The sequence below is a fragment of the Anopheles maculipalpis genome, chromosome 3RL, assembly GCF_943734695.1.
Source record: "Anopheles maculipalpis chromosome 3RL, idAnoMacuDA_375_x, whole genome shotgun sequence".
Taxonomy (NCBI): Eukaryota; Metazoa; Arthropoda; class Insecta; order Diptera; family Culicidae; genus Anopheles; species Anopheles maculipalpis.
In genome coordinates, this window is record NC_064872.1 from 6,810,732 (window position 1) to 6,819,265 (window position 8,534).

At 40.7% G+C, this 8,534-nt stretch overlaps 1 protein-coding gene across 1 annotated transcript in view; it reads right to left on the bottom strand.

Moving 5' to 3' along the window:
- LOC126563935 (probable phospholipid-transporting ATPase IIA) overlaps positions 1–8,534 on the bottom strand; it is a 415,461-nt gene that overhangs the window by 403,373 nt on the left and 3,554 nt on the right. The gene's annotated exons all lie outside the window — the stretch shown is intronic.

The following is an 8,534-nucleotide window of genomic DNA, read 5'->3' on the forward strand; positions in this document are numbered from 1 at the left end:
CTTACACTTTGCTTTGTGTGAAGAGGGCCTGTATTATTATTTCCCGTGTACTTCATATGAACGCGGTTTGCGACATTAAGATAAATGAAAGGAAGCATCGAAAACACGCCAACTGGAAAGTGAATCGTATCATGCGATTCACCAAATGATTTCGCTTGCCAGTCGAAGGTGTTCTGTTTCTTTTGTTGCATTTGCCTTCTTAAGCTTGTATGTGTGTGCGTTCGTAAGCATTGTTGTTTTCCCGAAAGCTGTTCTGTTCAGAAATCAATATTATTCAATTTTGAACGGATTAAGGAAAAAGGGGTTTTCCTGGCAGCGTGTATTTGGCCGGCTTTGTGTATGTGTGTGGCCCAGTTCTAGTCTTTTCTTTGTGGTTTTTTTCTCATGCGAGATTTACAGCACCCGTTGCAAAGACCCAAAAAAAAAAAAAAAGTACAAACCTCATGCGGATGGGTTTTTTTTCCACAGAAAGCTGCCTATTCCTTCAGCATCTGCTATACTCTGCACACGCACACACATAAAAACGATCGCAATTTTGTCCGTGACAGGTTGAAGTAAACCCCCAAAAAATAAATAAGAAGCGAAGAAAAAAATTGTTTCATCTTCTCGCAACTTGTCTTGCGATGCGTAAAGAGGCGAACGAAAAAGCCGAAAAACTTCCCAAAACCATGAGCTTGGTCTGATATTTTAGATACTTTACATGCCTCACGGGGTCCGCCAAGACGTGTTGTTCCTTTGCCGGCAAAGTGGCAAAGGAACAACACGTCTTGGCAAGGAAATCGAAGACCGGCTTTTTGCGCGCTCGAAAACGAAACGAGATAGCTTGCCGAAGCGCGCAGAGACGTAAGATACCAATCTACGGCAAGACTTAATTTGATCCAGAACGGACGGAGCAAAACCGTGCACGCGTCCGTTGTTGCTACAGTGCTACTCGATAATGCCTCGGAGCGGTGGTGGAAAACGATACTCGTACAAGCAAGAGCTAATCCTTGTCCTTCGCATCTTGCCGCAGCAGCTGGTAACAAAGCGTTAAGCTTTATGCAGCGTGTCGCAAACATTGACAAAACGGCACAAGAGGCCACCTGGGAAAAGCGTGGCATCCGAAGACGCAAATTACACACCTCGGTGTTCGGGTGGTTCGATGAAGCGGAAAAGTGCGTTTGCGAAGGGTGAGAAAATTGCTTCGAGAGGGCCAAATGGCACGATCCGTTTCGCAATCGATAAGGGCGGTGGATGGTGTCGGGTGGTCGGTTCGATTCGCTTCACATCAAACAATTATTCCTGTAATGAACATTCACCCGGAAGAGAGCATTTCAATAGGATGCTCGATTAGATGCAGTGCAGACCGGGGTGGACAGTGCTTTTGGTAATCATCCTGTGGGACGATGAAGGTGATGTACTGCTGATGCATGGCGTTTGAAACAGAGAAGGTCTAGTACAAAATCCATTGGCTTTTTAAGATTTAAGAATGTCTCGAACCGAAGTTTTTGAAGAAATTCTTTACGCCTAACATTATGCAAAGTGCGGAGTGATTTAAGCTTGAAGCATTTCAAACAGCAACTAATTATTCTAAAGCATTCTTACAACCAAAAAACGTAAGGTTTTTTAAAGGAAAATGAAATTAATAGTTAAATATCAGTCCTGAAATCAGCCCTATAAAAATGTCCCACACAAACGACTTAGATTACACTTATTTTTATAGTTGAATAAAAACTCATTGAATGTGATAGACAACACGATGTAATACTGGCAAGCATTTCCTTATTTTCGTTTCCATTCCTTGCAGTTGAGTGTGAAGCGAACTGAACTGGGTTATGCTAATAATTTAGCTCCCACAGTAGTACCATTCCGGACTTCAACCGTTTCTGTTTTAAGCAGTCAAGTGCAGAAGCAGTGGCGTGCAACTGTAATAAAAAAATGTTCCACAAGTTCATCAAAGGCTGTGCTGTGCCTGGTCGATTCAACTTAATTTTTCGTTCGGGAGGGAGCGATTCGATCTCATTCGCATGCTAATTCGATCGGTTGCTGATTATGCGGAAATATTAACTTAATTTGGTACGCAAATGCCCAAAGTGTCTGTTGAATTTTAGTTGGTACATGCATGGTAAAAAATGACAAGAAAAAGCTTCTCGTTGGGTCTTTCCGAGTTAAACATTGAGCTCTGTTTGCTCAGGAAAAAGCAAATAAGCCTCCCATATTGGATGGGTGTTTGATAAGGGCAAGATTTACCCTGTGGCTTATCTAAGTGTGGCTGTGTTTGCTTGTGTACAGATTATATTGACATGTAATGGCTAAACAAATTATAACACACTGAGATTAGAGTTTATGGTCTTACAAATCATTACCCTTGGCCCTGGTGGTTCAGAGCAGCAACAGCAGCGTCTGAAATGGATCGATTTTTCTCCCATCGGACACTCATTTGTGGTCGATGGCGTGGTGTGCTTTATGGCCTTCATTATCGAGTCTCATAAACATCGCACGCCGACAAGTACACACACACGCACACATACCCACACTTGCTCTACTTTTTCTTTTTCTTTCATTTTCGTTAAGTACTGTTTCCATAGTAGTCAAACTTTCATATGTGGTAGCGCACATGATGATGTTGACCAAGGAAAAAGTTGAAGTAAAGCAGCATACATAAAATGGTGCTCCACACTCACTCACCAGCTCCGCCACCTTTGCATCGATCACAAGCGCAACAATCGGCAGCACTGAGCGCCAAAACACAGTGAAACCAATTCGGCTACTCGAGTGAAACTCCTACCGCCCGATTAGCGGACTGCCCTACTGCCCTATCGATCGACGATTTATGGTACGTGTCGCGTTTTTCCTTTTCTCCCTACAAGAAACACTGCCACAAACACACGCGCATATCACTAGAAAAACACTCTCCCGAGGGCAGCATCTCTGTGGTAAAGATCTTTCTTTTTCGCTTTACGCGTACTTCACGTTCTCACAGCTGTATTCTTCCTTGTCGATTAATTTGCCATCAGTGCCATAAAAGATTCATTACCACCTTGCACAGCACTCATAGCATGTTGGGTGCTTATTTTTTACGAAAGCGAAAAGAAGGAAGGTTTTTTTTCTATTCCTTTTCGTGACCTCAGCAATTCACGACTGGGTGCGACGCAATGCGACTTCTTTTGTCATTTATCTGAGAAAATGGAAGCATCAAGGTCGCATTAATGTAGCGCTTAAGTTTCGTTGAATTAAAGACTTCACGCCTAGAATTTAATTGATCAAAAATTAAAGTAAAGCTATGCACAATCCTGGCAGAAAAGATTTTCTTTTCTGTATTTTTTTTGGTTTCCTGTATTTTATTTTGCGTTCTTTTAATACCTGTTTAGTGTTGAATATGCAAAATAATTATTAATGATGCAGACACGTGATTGTTGTCAGTATCAAGCAAATACACTTGATGGAGACGCCTAGTACTTCGTACATTTGCATGTGTCACATATCCCATCTGATGAACAATTCTCATTCCACCAATGTCACCCTTGGAATGTTTGATCAATCAACCTTTCCTTACCTGCCATACAGCACACAATCATCGGTTGTCTTGATTGCTATATTTTATTCTCTCACAGCAACAGCTTAGTCAATACTCCTAGCTGTAACATTGGCAGACAGTTTTCAAAAACTGTCTGTCAACAGTTTTCAAGACAAAATCAAAAGACAGAAAAATGTATCCTCTTGATACTTGGCAAATTAAATAGCAACACAGGGAAACACACAAAGGAATATTGAAACAATCTTGTACCACCCGGAAACGGACACAGACGACAAAGCATCATTTTCGACGAAGGTGAAGGTTCTCATCAACACGAAAAGCACGTTTTTGGGAAGACTTTCGCCTTACTTTAGCGTCCCCTTACTGTTGGGCCCTCATGGCCTAACCTTGACGAAAGAAAGTGCAATGATTGTTTATGATGATGATTTTCACCGAGGTTTCGTCGTGCTCGTCCTTTGTTCGATGTTCGCTGTTGGCTTTTCGTTCACTGTCCGTAACGAACCATTTTCCTGTCCATTTACGTCCGACAAATGATTTTTTCAAGCTTTCTTTTTAGCGTTTTTTGGTGTACTTTGTTGTAATATTTCAACGTATATGTAATGTCTGAAAGAAAAAGTCTAGAAAGAAAAAAAAACGGTTTGGTATTACAGCTTGCTCGACATTATCGATAATATAAAGCAAAAATTCATTTTTTTTTTGTTACAACAAACAAAAATCAACAAAAAAATGGTTTTTGTGCTTTTGTTTTTATTTTAAGACCTTAGACAGTTGGTCATTTCTTAAGCAATGATTTTAAATCTTCCTTCAGCTATTATCCTCAAGTAAAAGATATTAAAAATCTACCCAAGAGCTCTCCTCCAGGTAACTGAACGTTGCTTAATTTCGAACAAAGCGAAACAACAGAACACTCAAAAAAAACACAGACAGATGGAGATTAAAACGGCCAGAAACGATACGGATACTTTCAAAAGTGCCCACAGAAAATGGGATACGACTTCTGTTGTGCCCCACCACAGCGTAGCATAAGCAAGACACATCATGCAGCTGCCATCTTCTACGTCTGCGATTTGGTTTGTGGTTTCTCGAAAAATTAAAACGACTGGAAATGGAAAAGTGCTATCTCGTCCTGAAGTGCATCAGCACCGCCAAGAAGCACCGAAATGAAACATACATTTGAGTTTCCGGTATCGAGCACTCCAGTTGTTTTCTTGTTGGAGCTGACAGCCAGACAACGGTGAACAGAGTGCTGATTGCGCTCTTGAAAGTCTTTTGAAACGTTGAGGAAGGTGTGTACGCTGTTGCATAAAGATTTTTCTCGCTAGACTCTGCTAGAAGGGATACTTTTTGCAGGTTTCCCTTAATGTATTATGACCTTCATTATGTCTTGTGGGAAGAAAACTTTTATGCCGTGTGATGAACAGTTTAATTGATTTTGAAGAAAACTAAGAACATATAAATCTGTCCATTCTTATGCCCACAAATAAGCAGAAAACCTAAAGCTAAGGCTCGCTGCTGGGGTAGTAACCACGTGACTACATTCACAAGTGTGTTCGATGCCTCAAACCCGAGACAGACATAAATGTGCACTCGTCCAATAAGCAACCATCGCGCCCAAGTTTTGCAAAGAAACGTAACACGTTTTGCGTTAATGAAGGCGTGGTACGCGTTTTGATGAACAGCTTACCGCTTGCCCTAATTTAATGATTTTTTCGGGATATAATTCTCAACAACCATCCCGACCCGGCCAATAAGCCAACCCCCGGGGACGCAGTCTACACAGCTTCGTGCGTCGCGCGCAAAGTGGCAATCACTCCACGAAAGAGGATCGTTTGTAGTGTTTTTGTTCCCTTCGTTTTGTTGCTTGAGAGCTATCAAGTCCGTTACGTGGTATGTCCTGAGTTCTTCCGTTTTTGTTTCTTCTTGTTTTGTTTGGTACTGTCACGGTAGCACACAGTCACCACGCACCGTCATTTACTTTGTTTAACCGTCAGAAGCACTAAACAGCCGTCATTAATTTTCTCCGCTACCACGGGTATAGTAGTGTGGTTGCATGGTTTCTTATTTGCAAAATTTACGAGCAACAGTAAAAATTGTCCACGATCTGCAGTCTCCGAAACGGACGTCCCGATAGACTGAGCGGATGGTCAATGTCCCACCGACCGGACAGGAATCTTGAATGTAGTATATCTTCTTTATGCTATTTTCAAACACTCGAACACGCATTTTATTTTAACGAGTGAGGAGAGAGAAAAGAGAGGACTTACTAAACAGAAAGAGAGAACGAGATAGATATAGAGAGTGAGAGAGAGAAGAAGAGAAAGAGAAGATCAATTTTGAAATCTGCATGCAATGGTTTAATGGTGTTTATTATTTGAAGAGGCAAAAGCGACAAAGTAGGCCTGATTTTATTTGAATAATTAAAGCAATTTTTACAATTAGAGCTATTTTTACAGTTTGATTATTTTTCAATAGTAAGTCCTTCTCAATATTATCTTCATCTGTGCATGAATTTACTCAAAGTTTAACAAATAAACAAATGGTAAGATTTTCTTATCCAAAAAGTAACAAAACCATTAAATACTTTTAAAACGGTGGAGCTATCTGGTAGTCAAGGAAAAAGAGATATCGTTTTTCAAACCTTGGTAAGCAGCTTCCTTAAGACTTTGTAGTCATCGGGTATGCGGTTATATCACCCTGCTGCTTCTTGTTCTAGCGACGACATCACCAACGAAAGCAGAAGAGAAGGCAGATTCGGCAATCACTAAATGGATGATGCCCATCACCAACTTGAAGAACAACAATCGCGTGGTCGTAAGATCTTCCCGCTTTCTCCGTTATCTCTGAGTGAAGATTCAGGACCACCTATCTCGTGTGTGTCACACATCCGGTACGTCACAGAGAAGGCGATGAATATTGCCTAGGCTGTTACCTGGCTTGTACTGAATCACAAAGGACTAGGGACCAGAAATTAGTGACTTCTGTAGGTGGTAGCTGACTCGATCATACGCGTGTGCAACATCAATTTGGCACGGGGCACTGTACAACCGAAAGTGCTGCAGGTTAGAGCAAGGGGCTTGGCCATTAGAGTTACCACGACGTTTTGGACGGTTTAGGTACGAGACGGCAGTACTACATGCTGCTGTTGACCTCGTAAGTAGGAGGCCCTTGCCGTGCAAAGCACAAATGCTTCAGTTGCTGCCCAGATAGATCACAAAGTTGTCCAAACTGTCCACGATTAAAGACGTAATGCAGCCAGGACGGTACGGATGGAGCACCATCAACAGCTGCGAGGCGGACAGCGATTACTGGTACGACGTTTTCACCAGCGTTGCCAGGACTTTGAGAACTTGCGAAGCCTTCTCTCTGGCACCGTTAGCAGGTATCCGAATAACATGTGAGGGTTTTTGAAGACCCAGTTGTGATGAAAGATGAAGCAAAAAAAAAAACACGAAATCAATAGGAAGATGCTTTGCACAGATGCAAGGAGTTTAAACTAAGGTTCTAATTTCGCGAAAAGAAGCCTTAAGCGGGGGCATCAAGCTCCGAATCCCATCGGTACGGCCTTCCCGCACGCATTAATTTCAAGAAAAGACCCCAAGGCTTAAGATATTAGGTAAATTTAAAACTAATACATTTCAAGGATTAAATATATGCAACGGACCAGCCGAGCACACCCAGGATATGATGTTCTTTTACGACTCCGAGAAGGAAAAGCCTCCCAGCAAAGATGAAAAGAGTATCTTACTTTTAAGTTGATTGCAAGTAATATTCCGTTCCTTATGGAAACATTTTTTCAAGGATTATAATTCACGTTAATCCAAATTTTTTTAACTCCGTTTGCGCGATCTGGCCGTTTGGATAACACAAATTAAACAACAAGAATTGGCTCGTTTAAAACCGCACAAATATATTTCTGGTCTCATTTTTACTAAACATAACAGCTTATAATTGTCTTCACACATACAGGTTTTCTTTGCCGCTTCGTACAATCGTATCTATTGTTCGATTTACAATTTTGAAAACAAAAATCTAATTTACTCGTCGCATCATTCCTTTTTTATCTCGTTTTAACACGCTCTCATCAAACAACCCAAACCAAAGATTAATTTCCACGCTTATTGATTTGAAACCGATCAGAAATTGATTCCAAGTGTTCCTCAGCTGTTCCTCACTGACCGTGTTTATTTGGGGCTTGTTTTGTTCAAAGAAAGTCTTCCAATGAAATTGAACAACCGTTTCATTTACTTCTTTTTATTTCGTTCGGCTATATTTTAGAGAAGATTGGCTGCAGATTGATTACACTAAACCGCTCCAGTCATTCGATTCCCATTTTGTTTAAAACCTTGTTTCACACCGTTGTATGTTTTCTTAAAGCTTGTTGTAACGTGATTCCCCTATTCTTGCTTACTGCTCACTTTCCATTCCACACCTGTTTCACATTTGAATGTGAATTGTTGTAATTGTTTCTCTTTCTGTTTTTGCTGAACATCAATAATTGTGGACATTTTACACAGACGGTAGACGTTTTTCAGTTGGAATTTTTACTGTTCTTCTGTTTGGTTTTTCTCACTGAACCATTTCAGTACACATATTGTTGGCAACATTCATACAGATACATAATGTTTCACAAACACACTTCACTTTTGTTTTCTTCTATTGTACGTGTGTTCACCGAATTATCACGCTGCTTTTCACCAATCCAATGTTTTGAAATCTGTTTCAATTTTGATTCGATTCTTTCACACTCACTCACACACACTCGTACGTGACCGTATAAAAGTTGAGCACAACAACGTGTTATCCAATTAAACAACTATTCTCTAGCTAAGTTATTTATAATGCGCTTGGCACAAAAGCTTCACCTTCTTGATGAGTTTTCTTCCTTCCGATGCAAACTCAACACGTCTTTGTATGACAAAAACGATTAATTTTCTATTTATTTGTGCTGCCATTCTGCCTTTTATGGGAACGCACAATTCCTCATCAAGAACAGAAAACTTCCATAACTACCTTTTGT